The sequence below is a fragment of the Pteropus alecto genome, unplaced genomic scaffold (assembly GCF_000325575.1).
Source record: "Pteropus alecto unplaced genomic scaffold, ASM32557v1 scaffold479, whole genome shotgun sequence".
In the NCBI taxonomy this organism is placed as follows: domain Eukaryota; kingdom Metazoa; phylum Chordata; class Mammalia; order Chiroptera; family Pteropodidae; genus Pteropus; species Pteropus alecto.
This window is the reverse complement of record NW_006492031.1, coordinates 1,882,539-1,902,092: the sequence shown is the minus strand read 5'-3', so window position 1 is coordinate 1,902,092 and position 19,554 is coordinate 1,882,539. Positions and strand designations below refer to the sequence as shown.

Here is a 19,554-nt window from a genome sequence, read left to right as displayed (position 1 = left end):
CAATCACCACCACTCCTGGAAAATAACTTAAAAGTGCACCTTTTATTGATACCCTCTTTGGTTAGCTAGAATACACCCTACTATATCACTGAATTGAGTATAAAGCTATGTCTTAAATTTGATCCAAAGGAAATTGTTGGAAGTATCAAAAATCCATGAGGTATAGTAGAAAGAATATACAACTTCAATTTAGATGTGAAAGTTCTGCCATTGATGAGTTAATATTTGTTACTATAGGTTAGCTATAGTAGATATAAATATAATTATCTTACATTTTCTCATTTAATGTTTTTGAAAATCTTATGAGGTAGATACTTCTGCAACTTCATTTCCTAGATAAGAGGAAATTAAGTAACTCACCTGACGTTATATAGATAAGAGAATGAGCCAGCATTTGAACTCAGGTATATAGAGCTTCAAAGGCCAAAGCCTTAACCACTCTTCTATGCTACCTCTATACTGTGTTTACAAGAGAGTTGCTTAAACATCTCCAGGCCTTGGTTTCATTTCTTATATAATAGTGATAATAATGCCTGTTCTCACTTGAAGGTTGTGAGAATCATGAGATAATGTAGGTAGATCATAAAAAATTGTACAAATGTAAAATGTATTATAACTCTAATATTGGCATGAATCTCAAAGAAACATTATATAGCAAGACTATTATTTAAATACAATGTAAATATGTCAACAATTAATGTTAGTCAATGTCTTGGTCGATAATAGTCAATGTCTTGGTCAATGTTTCTGATTTATTCATTTATTTATTAATTTTTTTTTAATGCTGATAGCACCTGGTATTCTTAGGTGGTCTCCCATCCAAGTACTAACCAGATCCAACCCTGCTTAGCTTCTGAAATCAGATGAGATTGGGCACATTTAGGGTGGCATGGCCATAGACAATTCATTAATTTTTTAAACAGATCTTAATTGAGTAGTCAAAAAATACTTGACTTTGGAGTTAATCAGTTTGAAAAGTCTGAAGATCAACTCTTAACTGTTTCTGATAGCTGTGGGAGCTTGGACAAATTACTCAAACCGTCAGAGCCTGCATAACAGAGGATTCTGGCAAGAATTAGTCAAGATGATAAAAGTACTCAATAAATATAAACTTATTTGCCTAACCCTAACTCTTGATGAGGTGAAGGTAATATAAAATTTACAAGATAAATAAAGGACAAATGCCAACATAAGTTTAGAATTAGAAGAAAATTAGAGCTCATCTAATCCAAATTTCTCTCTTTTTTTTTGCTGACGTAGAAGGTGAGCTTAAGGACTGATCCAAGATTTTCACAACCAGTTAGTGAAAACCAGGTTTTCTAACTCCTAATTTTCAATTGAGTTATACCCTGACTCCTGAGTGCCTCTGAATAATGACAACATGCAATCTTCATGTCTTAGCATTAAAGGAACAGACACAATCATTTTAGAAATGCAGTTTGGAGATGCAATATGTGAATCAAGCTTTTCTGAGTCTGAACAGATGATTTCACAACCATGCTTCAATTTCATAGTTGAAGTGCTATGTATAAACCATTTCCTTTACAAAACATCCTCATATTTATATCATAAACACTTGAATCTCAACGTGGTTCTTCTCCTCAAAGAGCTTCCTCAATATTTGTGGACACAAACTGTGAACACATAAAAAAGAAGAACATAGGAATGTAGTCTATAATTACTGCCAGGTGAATGATACATAGAACTACAAAAGCATTCCAAAGAAAAAGGTTTTTTTTGTTTTTGTTTTTTCCCAGAAATATTTCAGGGAGATGGTGAATGTCCATCTTTGCCTTTGAGGATGTGTGATATTTGGGTATAATAAGAAGGAGGAACATTCTAGGAGGGGTCAAAATGTGAGCAAAGGTCTACTAAGAGGTATATAAAGAGTACATTTAATTAATAGTTAGGACTAGCAGAGTACTGGGGACATGTGGGGAACTACCAGGAGATTAAGTTGGAAAAGTAGTTTGGGATAGCACAGAAGACCTTGAATGTTATATTAAGAAGTTTGAATTTTATCTAAAAGAGAATGGTGATCAACTGAAGCGTTGGCAATAGGGAAATGCCATGAACACAGAGGGAAGATTTATCTGGTGGTACTACGATAGCAGAAAGAAAGACTGGAGCCCGACACTAGTAGAAGTTTATACCAATAAGCTGATAGAATGATGGCCAAAATGACACATATCAGAGACATTAAAAAGGATTAAAAAAGAAAACCTTTGTGAGTTAGAGACAGGGAAAACTCAAAGATGATTTTTCAGGTGGTTAACAATAAGATTAACACTAATGTGACAAAAAAACAAAACCAAAAACCAAAAACCAAAAAACAATAAGGAGACAGAGTTTGGGGAAGGAAGTAGGAAGGTATTTTGAAATAATGAACTTGCTTCTAGACTTAAGATTTTTAATGTAATAGTGAAGTATACAAGTAGAGATGTCCAGGAATAAAATAATTATAGAGGAGGCAAGTATGGAAATCTGAATTTTGATGGTGCTAAAATCCCTATGTGCCAGCTTGACGCTGAAACGAAGAGGTTCTGAATAATGGTTTCCTATTCTGAATGGCAGGAATGACTGCTGAGAGAAATGCCCAAGTTTTGTAGAGAGCGTTGAGAAACTGCATCAATAATAGTCATATCAGCCACTCTCCAGAAGAAATTAGTGTACCTAATGGAAATCAAAATCAGCCCCTCTTCATTATTTTTTTCTCTTTTTATATTTTTCCTAGGATGATGCTTATTTCTGGGAAAAGGAGAATAAATACAACTCTGAATAGGTTAGCTGTGAGCAAGCATCTGTGTTCTTGAATCCATAGGCAGGAGGAGATCAGAGCACTTATAAGAGGGACTAAAAAGATTTTAATTAATTCACAGATATGCTTCATATGCAAGTTGATATAAAATGAAAAAATTTGCAACAAATTAATTTATGAAAAATGTGGGAGGCTGCCTTTATACTTGTTATTTTGTTACTAAAGAGTAAAATAAATGTCTTTAATAGTATTTAAGCTTGTATTTGGCTCAAATATATATTTAGTTCATTGCTTTGTCATGTCAGTTGATTTTCTCTATTTTCACTAAGTTTCATTAAAGAATAATTTACATAAAATAAAATTTATTCTTTTTAAGTATACAGTTCAGTTTTAACAAATATTTGCAGTCATGTAACTATTGTCTAGTCAAGATGTAGAACATTCCATGACCCATAAAAGCTACCTAATTTGCCTTTGCAGTAAACTTCCTGCTTCCATTTCTATACCCAGTCAATGATCTGATTTCTATAACTTTAGTTTTGTCTTTTCCAGATTGTTATGTAAGTCAAAACTGGCACCTTTCATTTAACCTAATTCTTCTGAGATTTATCCATGTTGTTTCATATATCAGTAATTTTTTTTCTGAATGTCTTTCCATTGTATGGAAGTAAAATAATTTATCATTTTACTAGTGATGGACATGTGGGTTATTTCCAAATTTTGCTTATTAAAAATACAGTTGCTGTAAACATTTGTATGCAGGTTTTTACATGGATGTATATTTTCATTCTCAGGAGTGGAATTGCTGGATCATATGATAAGTGAATGTTTAATTTTGTAAGAAACTGCTACACTGTATTCCAAAGTGGTTGTACCATTTTGTATCCCCATCAGATAAATATAAGGATTCCTATTGCTCTGCATCCTTGCCACTACTGGATACTGTCAGTCTTTTAAATTTTAGCCATTTTGTGGGTGTGCAGTGATACCTCATTATGACTTTAATTTGCATTTCCCTAGTGACTCAAAATACTATTGAGCCCTTTTTCATGTACTTGAGATGTGTATTTTCGTTGGTGAAATATGCACTCAAATATTTTCCCTTTTTATTAATGGATTTTTTGTATTAATATTAAATTTTAAAACTTCTTTATATATTCTAAATATAAGTTCTTTATCAGATATAAGTTTTGCAAATATTTCTCCCAGTATATAGCATGTCTGTCTGTTCATTTTCTTAGCATATTACAAAAAGTGGAAGTTTTAAGTTTTTATAAACTTCAAGTTATCAATTTTTCTTTTTTTATGGTTCATCCTTTTTTTATGGTTCTATCTTATATACAAAATCTTTGGCTAACTCAAGATCAAAAAAATTTTGTTCTATGTTTTATTTCAGACATTTTATAGTTTGAGTTTTTAGATCTATGTTTTTAATGCATTTCAAGTTAATTTTTGTGTATAGTGCAAGTAATTGTTATTTATTTATTTGTTTATTTATTTAGCACATGAATTTGCAATTGTTCTAGCACTCTGACTTTAAAAGTCTACCCCCTTTTAAAAGGCTTATCCCCATTGAAATATCTTGGTCCCTTCAATGAAAATCAACTGATAATGTATGTGTATATCTAATTTTGTTCTATTGATCTATCTGACTATCCTATGTCAATACCATACTGACTGATATCTGTAACTTTGTAGTACATTTTGAAATCAGGTAGTGTAATTTCTCCAAATTATTTTTATTTTTCAAAATTGTTTAGTCTATCCTAGGTCCTTTGCATTTCCACATAAATTTTAGAGTCAGCTGGTAAAGTTCTAAATGCTTTTGTAATTTTGCATGGGACTGCATTAAATCTTTAGATCAATTTAGAAATAATTGCTATCTCAACAGTATTGAACCTTCTGTTCATATACACAGCGTCTCTTCATTGACTTCTCAATCCTCTTTAACCCATTTCCCATTTGCCCCGAGAATAATCACCTGCAGCACTTGTGGCTGCAGACAGATAACTCATGGATTACAGTCCTAACCTTACCCCAAAGTTTACCACAAAATATTCTGCTTTTATTATTATTTTCGCATTGCTCTAGTATATCGAGAGTTTTTGGAAACAAATGACATCATTCTATTTATAGCATTTTGTTTTTATAAAATACAGTAATTCTCGATTACTGAAAATGTCAAATCCTAGAAAACAGCATTCCTAAGTGTGATGTTAAATTAATGGTGGCAGCAAGCTGCACTTTTTTTTTCTAAATGAGAAAAGGGTTAAGACCTCTAAGTAATGTTTTGTAGTTTTCAGTGTAGAAATTTTATGAATACTTTGATAGGTTTATACCTATTTATATCTATTTAATTATACCTATTTATTTCATATTTTTGAAGCTATTTTAAACAATATTAAAAAGATTTCAATTTCCAGTTGATCATTGCTACTATTTAGAAACACAAATAATTTTTGTATATTGACCCTTGTATGTTAGTTTTCTAGGGCTGTAGTAACAAACTACTACAACTGGGTGACTTAAAACAACAGAAATTTATTCTCTCACGTTTCTGAAGACTAAAAGTTCTAAATCAAAGTGCTCGCAAGATTGAATCCTTTTAGAGGCTCTGAAGGAGAATGTGTTCCGCACCTCTCTCCTAGCTTCTGGTGGTTGCCTGCAATCCTTGGCATTGCTTGAATTGTAGCTGCATTATTCCAATTTCTGCCTATATGGCATGTTGATTTCTTCCTCTCTGTGAGTCTCCGTGTCCAAATTTTCCCCATCTTTTAAGAACCCCTGTCTGGATTCAGGGCTCCCCTTAATCTCATGGCCTCATCTGAACTTGATCACATTTTCAAAGACCCAATTTCCAAACTATTTCGCATTCACAGGTACAGAACATACATTTTTTAGGGCACACAATCCAACCCATAACACTTTGTCCTGCAAGCTTGCTAAATTTACTTACTAGTTTACTATCACTTTTTTTTTTTTTGGTAGGTTTTTGAGGTTTTCTATATAGATGCTGAATCAGTTTATTTTGACAAAACACCAGAGCCACATCCAAACAAAAGTCATTTATGTTAATCACTCCTCTGGTGCATCCACCATGGAATTAAAGCGTTTTTTTTTTCTTCCTTTAAATTGTTTCTATTAATTACAGTTTTGATCAAAAAACTTTAATTTGAATTTCTCAAATTTTTTCAAGATTCTCTTCATAGAAGATGTTATTCAAATCATCACAGGCTTCCTCAACTGTTTAGCACAATAGAGAACTAGGGCGAAGTGAGATGGGCACTTGCCTCGGGTACAAAATTTAAGAATGCACCAAAACCTTCAATAATCAAGATAAATAATATCTTGATGTAATATTTTTTAAATAAAAATTAACTCAAAAATCAACAATGAACAAAATATCAAAATTTTAAATAAAGATAAGATATTATCCTACACTTGCATGATTCTGCCTCTCTCAGCTCACGCTAATCCTGGCCTTGCTATTTAGATCACAATAAACTAGTCTTCACCAGTGTGAACTATTATGGGCAGACCAGTTATAGGTATCTGCTATGGCTTCAGGGGCTAACTTTGCTGAGCTTATTTATATCTGTTTTTATTTTCTACTGTCACCTGATTGAATCCTGTAGTTTAATTGTTTCTTAGTCTTCTATTCTTGAAGGAAATGATGTCTGTTGTGGTAGGTTCCATACAAACCTGGTTTCACGTTAAAGTCTCAATTGCGAGAGTCTACTGAACAATTTGAGGTTATCGGTCTAATTAACAAGGCACTCCCTTGTTCCATTTCTATCTTTCATGTGCCCTATCTCCCAGCCATGTGATCGTGCCCCAGGTGGACAGTTGGTTCAAAGTGAGCTTGCTCCATTTTCTTGCCTTCTAATACGGAATCTGGTTTCAAAACAATGTACTAAATGCTGTGTTGGGTACGAACTGCAGCATGTAAACTGTTATGCACCCACATTCTAGCATGTGGCCTGAGACGCAGAAAAAGTTGGTTAGCAAGGTAAGAAGTTCGAAGCAGACAGGCAGAAAAAAGGGAGATAAAGAGGTAGAGTCCAGCCCGTGTTCCTAATAACTTTCCAGTTCATGCTTCCAATTCCTTCCTTAAACCCAGCTCTATTCTTCTTCTTCTTCTGTTTTTTTAAAAATTCTATTACTACCACATCATTCATTTAACAAATATTGCTAACCCTACTTTTTCTTAAGGCACCTCCAATTAGTTTCTATTAGTTGCAATTAGGGAACCTTGGCTAATATGCTTTCCTTAATTTCCCAAATTAAATGCTTTATCTCCTTTAGCACGCTAAGGAAACTTCCCCAAGCCACTCTTAGTTCTGTCACTGGTTAATGAAATCTTTTCCTCTGATAATACAGACTCCTTTCTCCTTTTTATCTCTCTTCCCCTTCTTCTTTCTTTTACACATTTCCTCACACTCACTGTATTTACATTGTTCTCAAGTTTACTCTTCTATTATATTCTGTTTCTTCTCTGCACACTTTTTAAAAATTAAGTATCCATATCGCATAAAAGGTACAGAAGTCAGATTTGTTCTGATATTTTCCACTCTATTCATTATGCAAGGTCCAGTTTAAACTTCATTTCCACTATGAACTTCTGTCTTACCAATATCTTTCTTTCTCCTCCAGAAAGAATATATATAAATCTATTAGAATATTTCTCTATTATATTTCCTTAGGGCAAGGGATAATACCTTATTCATTTGTACTTTATATTATTAGCACATAACCCATAGTAGGTAATTAGTAAGTGCTTGTTGAATGAATCAGTGAATGAATGAGCCAGTCCCAATTTTGCTACATATAAAATTGGGGGAAGTACCTAATGATCACAAACATCCCTTAAACACTGCGTTCTTCAGGGCTCTGTTTATCTAAGCCCCTTTCTGTTCCTAATTTACCATTTTTTGGATGATCTCAGATACCAGGTCTTCAGTCACCATCTGCCATATGTCAGTCCCTCCTAAGTCTATATTTTAGTCTAGCTCTGTCTTCTGAGAGCCAAATCCATAATTCCAACTCCTAACTAGGTTTCTCCAGTGAGTGTTTCTGCAGGCATTTCAGAGTCAGTTTAGTCTGTGAAATCTTTATTCATTAACTCCTCCACCCACTCCATCCAAATCTCCTTCTTTTCCTTTTTTTCTTTTTCCTCTGATGTTCCCTAAACAGTGAATGTCAGTACTATCTAGTCAATTGAACAGATCTAATGTATCCTTAATACACAGGACATTGCCTAGCACCTACTAGGCACTCAATCAATATTTGTTGAATAAACAAATGCCTTTTACTTAAGATGGCCAAATCAATTGAAAAAGATAAATTTGATAGTTACATTTAGAAAGGGTCTTAGATTCAATAGTAAGCTACTTCTCATCTTTCACTTTTGGTGTCTTTGGAATATCCAACAAATCAATGTCACTCATGAAATCTTAGTTTGTAATCAGATCTAGAGGGTAATTATTTGTCATCTTCCTTGAAACTGAAACATTTTTCTCTAGATCTGTGGGACTCTGTACTGATGCTCTCTCTTGGACAGTCTCTATACAAGTGCCAACCTAAGTTTTTCCGCCTTCTAGAGATTCAGGATATTTTTTGTAATATGTTGGGAACAAGGCTCAGAACTAATTTTTAATTCTTTCTTCTTAGGGCTAATACTAGAGGCATCAATTCAAATGAAAGAGCAGGGGCTTTAGGAGTTAGATTGATGTGTTTGAATTCTGGCTCCTTAATTTATTAGCTTTATGACTTTGGACAAACTACTTAAGTTCCTTGAATATTTTTCATTTATAAAATGGAGACAATATTAGGCATAGAATAGGGTTATCTGAAAGTTGTGTATAATAAACTGAGCGTGGTCTCTGAAATGGAAGTCTCAATAAATGCGAGCTTCCTTCCTCTTTTTTGTTAGATGAGTGGTATTAAGTTACTTAACTTGACAGAGTATCAGTTTCCTCATCAGTAAATGAAATAATACTTATCCACAGGGTTGCTATGAAGACTAAATTAGTTATATTCACATGAAGTACATGGTTGTTTAAGAAATATTAGATTCCTTCCTTTTTTCCTTCCCAGTAAGGCACTGGGAAATGCCTGACTGTATTTTGAGTCTGTTAAAACTTCCAGTCAACATTAAGGCTCTTGTTAGACTATAGAAGACCTCAGAAGATATGAACATGGAGGAGTATTATTGCCTTGCTCACCTGCATGATTCAGTGCTACTCAACAACAGTAATTATAAGAGGAAACATATCATCTTCTTTATGTGACATATGTGAGCCTAGTTTCTGTTATCAGATTTGCCTTGGGGGTTTTTCTTCATGGTGTTTTTAACCAATGGGAAATTACTAATGCCCTGAAACTCTCATTGGTTACTTGTGGGTGTACACATTTTCCGATTGGTGTAAGCATCAGTCAGTTTTCATCCTCTTATTAGCAGCAGTTTAGTTACATATCAATTAAGCATCAACTAATTTTGGCTAAATCAAGATATCTCAGTCATATGGAGGACTCTATTCCTTCCTCTTTCCATTCTTCACAGTGACCCCTGTTCACTCTGCACCCCAAATAGACCAGTGGTAGCCCATTCTCTTTAAATGACCAGAAAATTGAGCTTTCTGTAACTAACATCTACATCAAAAGTAACTAGGTAACAAAAACTACTTGTATTTCTTTAGGAACATATAACTCTAGTAATGAGGGAACTGATAAACCTTCAGTGAGCATGTTTGTATAATGATGTGAGTTGGGCATTTAGAGGCAGGTTTTTCTAGCAGGTGCCACACACTGAGATGATAACCATTACAAAGAACTCTGCTAGGATGAGTTGATAAATGGATGACTCTCACCAAATCTCTGACTTTATTATGACATACTCTGTTCCTCATCAGTTTACTTTACCTGGTTGCCTTAAAAGCCTCACCACTTGAATTTCTCTGAGTGCATCAGCAAAGCAGAATGGTAGAGGGGGCTTGACTAGTAAAAGAGGTAGCAGAACAGAGGCCATGGGGGATGGGAATTTCCTAGTAAGACACTTTCAGAATTTGGAAGCAAACAATTTATTGCCCAAACCTCCCATTTCCTTGATAGATTGCTGTTGGCATCAATGTTATTGCAATAAATAAACAAACAAGCAAACAGATAAATAATATAAAAATGAATTCTCGTTTCTTAGAAAAAAATCAGTGAGGCAAATACAGGGCATTCAAATGCATCAGAGGGAAGGAAAAGAAGGGAAAACATGCACTTGGCAAGAATTCAGAGATAGTCAATTGTCTTTATTGAAATGGCATTGAATTAAAAACTCAAAGGAGGTAGTGGCATCTTCTTTAGTAGAGACATAGAAACAAAACAAAACAACAACAAAAAAAACCCCAGGCTATTAAAAAAATTTTAAAAAATGTATTCAAGGTTTCTTGTTATTTATTTCGTCTTATCTCTAAACTAAGAAATCTATGCTTGATACTGAAACAAAGCAAACATGCTGGCCACAAACCCTGGCCGTTCTGAATCTCTTTCAGAAAGGCAAGGCCGTCATCACCACAACCCCTCCCTCCCAGCCTCCACCCCCATCTCTTCCTGGTTCAAAGTCCTGACTCTTTGCGTGGGTTGAACACGTTCCCCAAGCTCTTGTTTATTCAGAGCTTGGACTTCCGTAATGAGCAGCATTTCTCCCTATGATGAAAGTCAAAAATGGGGTTCAGGGTAAGAACAATTAGAAACTTGAATTACTCTTCAGACAGCTCACAGTAGAAGCTACATTCTTATTTTTATAAGGAATTAGCTACAGACTGGGTAGCACTTGTCATACTTTGAAACATTTCCTGTGTCTTTCTGGCATAACTATGCTCTTGTTAGAATGCCGGAGCTTCTCATACTCCTGTTCCTTCTCCCCATTTCTCTCTTCATTCTTTTATTTTTTTTTTTTAGCTTGCCAATTCCAGCACCTTCACATACATTACCCCGTCCTTTCATCTCCAGGATGACCCGAAATGACCTTTCGCTTGGCACGAGACGTGATTCAACTGATAATAAAAGACTTAGGGGGTGGGGACAGCAGTGGCTGGCTGCGCTGGGCTGAAGAGGGCGGGAGTAGAAGCAGGGAATATCAATTTAAAGACAAATGCTGATGCTTTTTTTTTTTTTTTTTTTTGCTGTGCCATTTACTGCAATTAATTTTCCACATATCGCCTATTAGACGAAGGGGGAAAAATTTTTTAAAGCATACCACCCTCTTTGTTTAATCGGAGATCCTCCATTCCGAGAAGGCTGGGGAGGAAACGAGAAGGGGGAGAGGGAGGGAGGCAGGCAGAGGCTGGCACCCAGCAGGGAGGCCGACTCAACGCTGGAATGTGGGGTCGGCTGCCCGGCAGCTTTCTTTCTGCCTGGGTGTTTGCAGCTGGGAGCTTTTTTCCAAAGCTATGGCTCTTGGCTCCTGCTAAGATTCTTGCACACAGTCCTCTTCCATTTTACATCCGCTGCCTTTGAGGAGCTGGGCCTTTTCCCAGAGGCTTTATTTCTTTGTTTTGTTTTGTTTTGTTTTTTTTAGGAAACTAATTTTTCACTAACTCTAGAACTCCAAATAGAAGCCCATGGTAAATCTCATTGATATGCATTCTCATTCATTCTCATTCTCTCTCAAAAAAAAAAAAAAAAAAGAACAAACTATTTGGATACTCAGCTGAGATTGCAGGAGTTGCCACAGCAACAGCTCTGAACCTTGCACAAAAAAAAAAAAAAAGCCTCTTATTGTATTGTAGGCCTGCCTTCTAAAAGCCCTCCTCTTTAAAGAGACACTGCTGGTGATACTCTATCAGATTGGGATGTGTATGCATTGACATATCATGAACACCATTTGAAGAGACAAATGCAAGGGTTTGCTTGGGTGGTTCTCAGAATATTTTTAGCCAAGCTTGATTAGATGAGATGTGAAAAGAGAAAAAATGGAATTATGAAGTCACTGGGAACCTGAGATTAGAGAACTTTTTGTCCAAAGGTTTGTGAAATGCTAGAACATATAAAGGTGTCCTGTCCCTTCTGGGAGTTGTGACAGTTTGCATGTATGCTGACTGGATTGATTATGCAGCTATCCTGTCGCCCTTTCCTCTCTTGCCACAGGAAACTTAAACATGAGGTGCTGTCAGCTCAGAGAGGTGAGGAACTCATCCTCTGGGATCTGGGAAGAAAAGTTCCATGAAAAAGCAAGAGGTTTGCTCCACAGTCCTTTTCTAGTTTCATACCTTCTGGCTTTCCTCGGAGAACATTAACTCATTAATTCATCACAGACATCTTGAATATTGGCTCTATGCTAGGCACTATAGTTATAAGGTTGCAGGAAAAAAAACAACAACAAAAGGCTAGCCCACACCCTCCAGAAGCTTATAGACAAGAAGTGGAAAGAAACAAACAAATTTAGAAGAGAAGAAGTAACTATACAGTCCTAGAAGTTCCATTACAGCCACCAGCGTGACCCCCATTAGTTCTTTAATTAAAGGCGGTAACTCCTGTAAAATGCCTGATGAAATGCTTTTCCTTCTCTTTGCCAATCAGTATTCCTCTCCTATCCTTCTTCAAAAGTGCCTTCTTATAGGAAAAGAATTGCCATTCTGGAACAGATGAGTGCCAGGAAACTGGCCTTGAGAACCACTTAAGGGCACTACTGCCATCTTTGATGAGATTTTCAGCCCAGTTTCTTTTTAACCTGGTGTAGAGAAGGAAAGGAACTAATTTACTGAGTACCTTCCACATGTCATACATTATTCTGATGTATCACACCTATATTCTATTGAGTCCTCATGCAGTCTTTCTCACCTGGTACCTGGTTTTATCTGAACCACAGAATAGAGAAAATGATTTGAGTTGACTATTTTCTCAATTATCCCAAGGATGGTAAATAATTAGTATCATTCTAAATGCATGGAGAGGAACTGATTCATTATATACAATAGATACTTTCAGATAGGCTTAATTCTTTCCCAGAGTCCCTCTTGAGAAAGTTATCCTAATTTAACAGATGAGGAAGCTGAAGTTGTTCAAGATCACACAGCCAACAGTAATGATACTAAGGATGAGAAACTTTCCTTTCAGACAAAATTTACAATCTTTCAAGATTGCTTGGATAGCTTGCACTATTAAAAACAATAGTCAAAAATTCTAAATTTGGCTATTAAAAGAAAAAAATAGAATGTTGGGGTTAAAATTTTAGTGATTTATTTAAAGTCATAACTGACATAAATTTAGTTTGGAAGCTGTACAAAGATAAGAATTGAGTCTTTTTTTCTCTAATACTATTTCTCTTGGAATTATCTTTTGCATTAGGCAAAGAATTTCACCAAGGAAGACATTATTCAAAGTGACAGGAATACCTTGTTTTTAACTCAAGACATTACCATGCACTCTAATCATTCACCAGACTTGACCTCACACGACTTGTAAAATCAAATCTCTTCTTAAAGGCTCAAGGCCTTGTCATTGAAATAAAAAACTGAGCCTCTAGCTCTAGGACCATTCCAAAAGAAGGGCTGGTTAACTCCCGTGATCAACATTGGCATGTTTGGCAAAAGCAAATGCTTTTCAAGAGACAATAGTAATTTCTAAGAGTTTTTCTGTGAACTTCATGGAGTAGGCTCTCAGTTCAGGTTCTGCAACCTTGGGCAAATTGCTCAATTTGTCTATTCTTTATTTTCATATGAAAAGTGGATTAATAGTATTTATCACATGAGATCATGGTAAGGGTTCCCCTGAAATTAAGCGTGCACATCACTTAGCACAGTGCCAAGCTCATGTGCAGTGCTATTTATTATGCTAGCTATTATGTTAATGATCACCATCACTTTTATTTGTATTGTAACTGATTGATTAAAGTGGATGAAGTGTAATTGATTGATTAAAGTAGATAGTTGGCATAGCTGCAGGAAGACTGTGGAGGGGAAAATGGCAGACAAGAAAGCGGGAGAGGACAAGCCTGAGAAGCCACAGAGAGCTGGAGCCGCACAGGACCAATAGAGGAAGCAGGAAAACCTGAGAACACTGACTGTTTCTTCCAGTATTAGAAGGAAAGTTCCAGTTACAGCATGCGATGGGCTAAAGAAGAAGCTGCAGACCTCCCAGTGAAGCCTACAAAGATCTCCACATCTGGATTTGCCATTAGCAATTAGATAAGAAAGAAAGCTTCAGCCAAAGCATCAAACTTAGATCAAGTATGCCTAAAGAAACTGTTACAACTCTTGTTCCAAAAACTTTTCAGTCGCAGTTGCTTTTAATGAAGGTGAAAATAGTGAACCAAAAGAAATGGCTCTAGAAGCTGAGATGAGGATGAAGAATATTGAAAGGGATACACCAACACCAGTAGGACCAAACTCGTCCAATAAAGGAAAGCATGGGTTTTCTGATAACCAGAAGCTATGGGCATGAAATATAAAATCTCATCTTGGAAATGTCCATGACCAAGACAATTAAATGATTAAATGATGTATTTTGAAACTGGGGTGTGGGATAGGTATAAGGTTAAAAGGAACAGTTTCCTTTTTGAAGAATGTAGTAAGACTATCTTTGGAACAGCCTTTTTTTTTTTTTTTTTAAGAATTGATCGGTACACTAATAAATGAGAGTTTGATATTAGGTAATTTATGTTTTATATATAGATTTCAAGACATTTGCTAATTTTGTAGTTTCATGTGATTTGTTTCCAAAAGTTACAGATAATTTTAAAAAATCAGATATAGTACTTTTTTAAGAATTGCATTTTTTAAAATACAATTATTAGTACATTAAGACTGAAGGAAAAGTTATTGTTTGTTTAAACTGCAAGTATTCTCTAACTTAACTCCCTTATTAACCTAACCTGTCTGGCTTCCAGAAACAGTCTTATAGAGAAGGGAATATTTTATTGCAAGAAAAATGTTACTGGACTATTGACTGAATATAAATTAGATAAAATTAAAATATAGCTTTTTTTTCTAAATGGGCATTTGTTTTGTTTCAAGTCTTAAGCTAGATACAGATGCTTAGCACTTTAAAAAAAATTTAAAATTTTTATGTAAACTGTTAAGTATTTGAAATAGCCCACTTCACCTTAATGAGTCTTATCTACCTTCACTAGTCTTCAAGAACAACTATTTGCTACCAAAGTAAATCAGTATTTCGAATGTGCTTCTCGGTTTTTGTTATTAGCTAGTTCTTGTAAACACTTCCATCAGACCTTGAGGCAAGTCATAAGAAAGCTGTTTCTTTTAAAATACAAACCACAACCAAAACATTTAAATATACATAATAATTATTTGATTATTTTTATTTTTTAAAAAGTAACAAAACCAAAAAAAAGCAACATTGTATGAAGATGGAAAATGAGAACAATGAATTTTTCTGTAATTTCGTCAAAACATTTAAGATACTAACTTGTGAAATCCAATTTGAATATATTACAGAAATAGTTATTTAGTTCAACAGTATGGTTTAAGTGTATACATATTAACCAACGGCCTCTCAAAAGCGCATTTTAGGTACCTAAATGAGAAGGAATAGGGATGGGACTGGCCACCACCTAGTTCAGATGCTTTCAGAGGAGGAGATGAGAAACTTTTGCAACCGCAAAACTTCCCGAAACAGAGTATCCCCACAGCTGCATGAGCACACAACTGAATTGACTGACCTCTGTAAGACCTCCCTGTGAGGAGGTAATGAGCAGCACTGCCATCTTGGGCCTGCCCAGCGTGCACCAGAACCTGGGCATGGACTTCATTTGCACAAGTATCATAACCAGGAAGAAAGGAGAGGATCGCCCCAGCTGATGTCAAGCCCTTCCTCACTGTGACCTGTGTAATGTCCCTAGCGGCTTTTTTTTTTTTTTAGCGGAGCCAGTTGGAGAACTCCTCTCACCATGCCATGCTCTCTCCCTGTGCTGGGGCATAAGCTCCAGTAAACCTTGTCTGAGTTTCTGGTTTGGCCTCTTGTCAGCTTCTATTACATAAATCATCTAAGAACCCAAGGTCAATAACAAAAATAGAAGGAAAGAAAATGCATCTTTAAACATTTAATGGAATCTTTGACCACGTATATTTTGTTAGAGCTGTGTCATTTATGTTTTTTACCCCTGTATTTTTGTATTGTACATGAATTCTATTTTTTCATTTTCTTAAAAAAGTTTTTAAAAAATTAGTTAATTTTTTATGGTGATATTGGTTAATGAAATCCGATGTTTCAGCTGTACATTTTAATAATAGGCATATGTATATTTACATTGTGTGTTCATCTCCCATAGTTAGATTTATTTCTGTCAGCACATATTTGACCCCTTTTACCCCGTCTACCTCCCACTTCTTACCTCTCTCTTACCTTCTGGTAACCACTAGTCTATTGTCTATGTTCATGAATCTTATTTGTTTGTCCTGTTCATTTGTTGCTTTTAGGTTTATATCCCACATATAAGTGATGTCATGTGATTTTCAACTTTTTCTGTCTGGCTTATTTTGCTTAGCATGATTATCTCGAGGTCCATCCATGTTGTCGTAAATGGCACTATTTCATCTTTTCTTATGGCTGAATGAATTCTATTTTAATGTGGCAATTAAACACATCTTTAAAGGCACAGTCATAGATAAAAAATGCAGTACAATTTCTTTGAAAACTCACAATGTTATATTTGCAGACAGCTTCAGACTGTCTTAATGGTGATAACTTCTTGCTCAGCTCTTTTAATAGGTAATAACTCCAGAGAAGCAGCCGATATAGATTTCTAACACTTTGTTCACTTGAAGTTCAGAGTAAGCCCCAAGTAAAACGATGGAAATGTATATAGAACTATTTTTTTTACATGATTTAATTATAACAAGATACACAAATTTAATTTGCTTTAATGTAGGCAAACTTTTCATGTTTGTCCATTTTACTGTTTATGTTAAAATAACATCCCTCTCTTACAAATTCTGTTCTTAACTCAAATGAAATATTAACCTAAGGTCAAAATAGGAGAAATGACTGAGATCGATGTCCTTTCTAAAATACTAATAAATTTGTCAAACTCAATAGTGTTCTTATTTTCTATTCCTAAATAAATAAATAAGTAAATGAATGAATGAATGAATGAATGAATAAATAAATAAATAAAATGAAGTAGAAAGTTGGTACTTTATTTCTCACGCCTACTCTGGTGGTAGGTTTAAGCTACATCATGAGGCAGATAAATTTTTCTTTCTGAAATCTTTGTTTTCCTCTCATCATCATACAATCATCTTTAGACATCCAATCATCTTTGCATTTCTCCCTTCTTCCTTACTTAGCCTTCTCAAACAAAACAAAACCTCTTGCTCCTAAAATGGCTCTGTTACAAATAATTTATACAAGGGATTAGCAACATTTTTTTTCCTGTAAAGAACCAGATAGTAAGTATTTTAGACTTTGCAGCCTATACGATCTCTATTGCAATTGCTCACGTTGGTTATGGTTGTGCAAAAGAAGCCACTGACAAATAAATGAGTGTGAGTGTTCCTATAAAATTTTATTTATCAACATTTAAATTTGGATTTCACATATTGTTCACATGTCAAAAAAATTTTTTTCAAACTTTTTTTATGGTTTGGAAATGTAAAAACCACAACTGGTTCCTGGGCTGTGTGAAAACAGGCAGTGGGTCCAAGTTTGCTGAACCCCAATTTATACTTAACATGACTTTCATTCACTATGATACTCTCAGGAATATTTGCATCTTATTTTCTTCAAGTTCTAGAAGAATATACAGAAAACACATCTTTGAGGGACCATTGCTTTCATGGGTATACACACAATGGCAGCTTGCCCTCTAGGTTCTCTGTGGGAAGGCTGGCTGGCACAATAAAACCCAGCTTGGCCAACTCAAGGTATTCATTTGTGGAAAAGTGTCAAAGCACCTGGGAAGAGGCAGTAAAAAGAGCATCTGCCATCATGTTAATCTTGGCTTCAACCAAATTTGGATTCTTAACCCCTCAGTAGTATTCTTTGACTATCGATTTTCCTAACCATAAAAGTAGAAATAATAATGCCTACTCTGAAGAGTTATTGTGAGAGTAAGTTATATAGATGCTCTATGTGACAATATATATTAAGAGGATGATGACTAGAACATAATATACATTATGTAAAAGTTTGAAGAATATTAATAGGCACTCAGCTCATGTTTCCTTCAGTCATTTATCAGCAAGGGCAGTAGGGGTCAAATCCTGGCTGTTGTGAAATATAAAAGTAGCAAGGTTGAATATGGTGGTACTTCTGGTATTTAAAAAGAAATCTTCTGATCTTTTCCAGGGTATATGTGGGAGGTGATGAGCAGACAGACCTAGGACATTTTTGGCAAAGAAAAAAAATAGATTATTTGACATAAGTGAAACTCAAGCTTGTAGAAGCAATGGCTCTGTCATGAGGCTTGAACTTACCTCAAGATGACATTGGTTTCTGATAGAACAAATAAGGTGCCAGGGCCATTTTTGAAATGCCATCTTCAGGCAGAATGAGACATCAATGGTTGGTTCCTACATCAATCAAGGCTCTTTGAAAGGAGAATCAGGGCTGTTTGAGAGAGTCTGCTTGCTCAGAATATAAATCCCTGATTAGGGATATAGGTAAGATTTTCTAAAATTTTAAAAATTCCTATATAAGCTCTATAAACACAGTAAATTATCATTGTTTCTACAAATTATTTAAAATTACAAGTATGTAGAATCATTTATATGAACTTGTCATAATACATTTTTTGAAAAGGGTGGATCTTCATAAGGTACATAAATGTTTAATCACTATGTTGTACACCTGAAACTAATATAATATTGTACATCAACTGTAATTTAAAAAATACTTTAAAAATGTTTAAGAAATAAAAAATAAAAAGTTCCTCCCAAAATACATAAATAAAAATTATTGATCATGTGAAATCTTGTAATGTCACAAATCATATGGACATAATGTGTTAGCTTGAACTGTAATGCAACCTTAGACTAGTACTAAATTAATTATTACAGAAACTCTGGATATATGGGCAATTTTTAAATAAGAAGATGAAAATGTTAGTTACTAATTTTTATAATGCTAACTATACTAAAACTATAGTTTTAATTGTCCTTTCTCCTATTTTACATATAAATGATATATCATAACAGGATATACAAATGTCTTTAAGTGAGGTAATGTGTATGCTTATTTTACCTTAAAATTTGTCAAAATGATATAAAACGTGTGTGGAAAATTAACTAGACTGTTTTTGGTTGGTGTCTTCCAGTTTTCTCTTACTTTAGCAAGAGAGCAATTAATATAAATTGCTGAGATAATACTAGGTACAATTATTTTGGATAAATATAAATATGTATACAAAATTATAACTGGTTTGTTTGCTTTTTAAGCAAATCATTACAATTTATTAGGATGGTAAATTCAGTTATATACACACATACATATGTGTATATATATATTGTTTTATTTTATATGCTGATAAAGTTGAAAGATTTAGTTAAAATAATCTCTTTTCACAGTTTTATATTCATTATATATAAATACATGCATATAAAGGCACATTAAGATTAATTTTAAAAGTTTAAAGATAAAAAATATAATAAAAGACTAATGCTAAGGCAAATTCTAAATGTTAAAGGTCCAAGGTTTGTAATGTTGGCACATATTTGAAGGAAGCACTGAATTATTTTTTTAAAAATGTTATCCACAAAGTTGGCTCAATGTTACACAAAAAGGAAGAGGCTTGTGAATCTTTTACTACAAATAGATGCATATGGATGATATATGTATATGTTTTAATA

At 34.5% G+C, this 19,554-nt stretch overlaps 2 pseudogenes; one reads left to right on the top strand and one right to left on the bottom strand.

Annotated features, from left to right (window-relative positions):
* Nucleotides 1-782: 782 nt before the first annotated feature.
* Nucleotides 783-901, bottom strand: LOC112473522 (annotated as a pseudogene).
* Nucleotides 902-13,562: 12,661 nt separating this feature from the next.
* LOC102892485 lies at nucleotides 13,563-14,236 on the top strand (annotated as a pseudogene).
* Nucleotides 14,237-19,554: the final 5,318 nt, after the last annotated feature.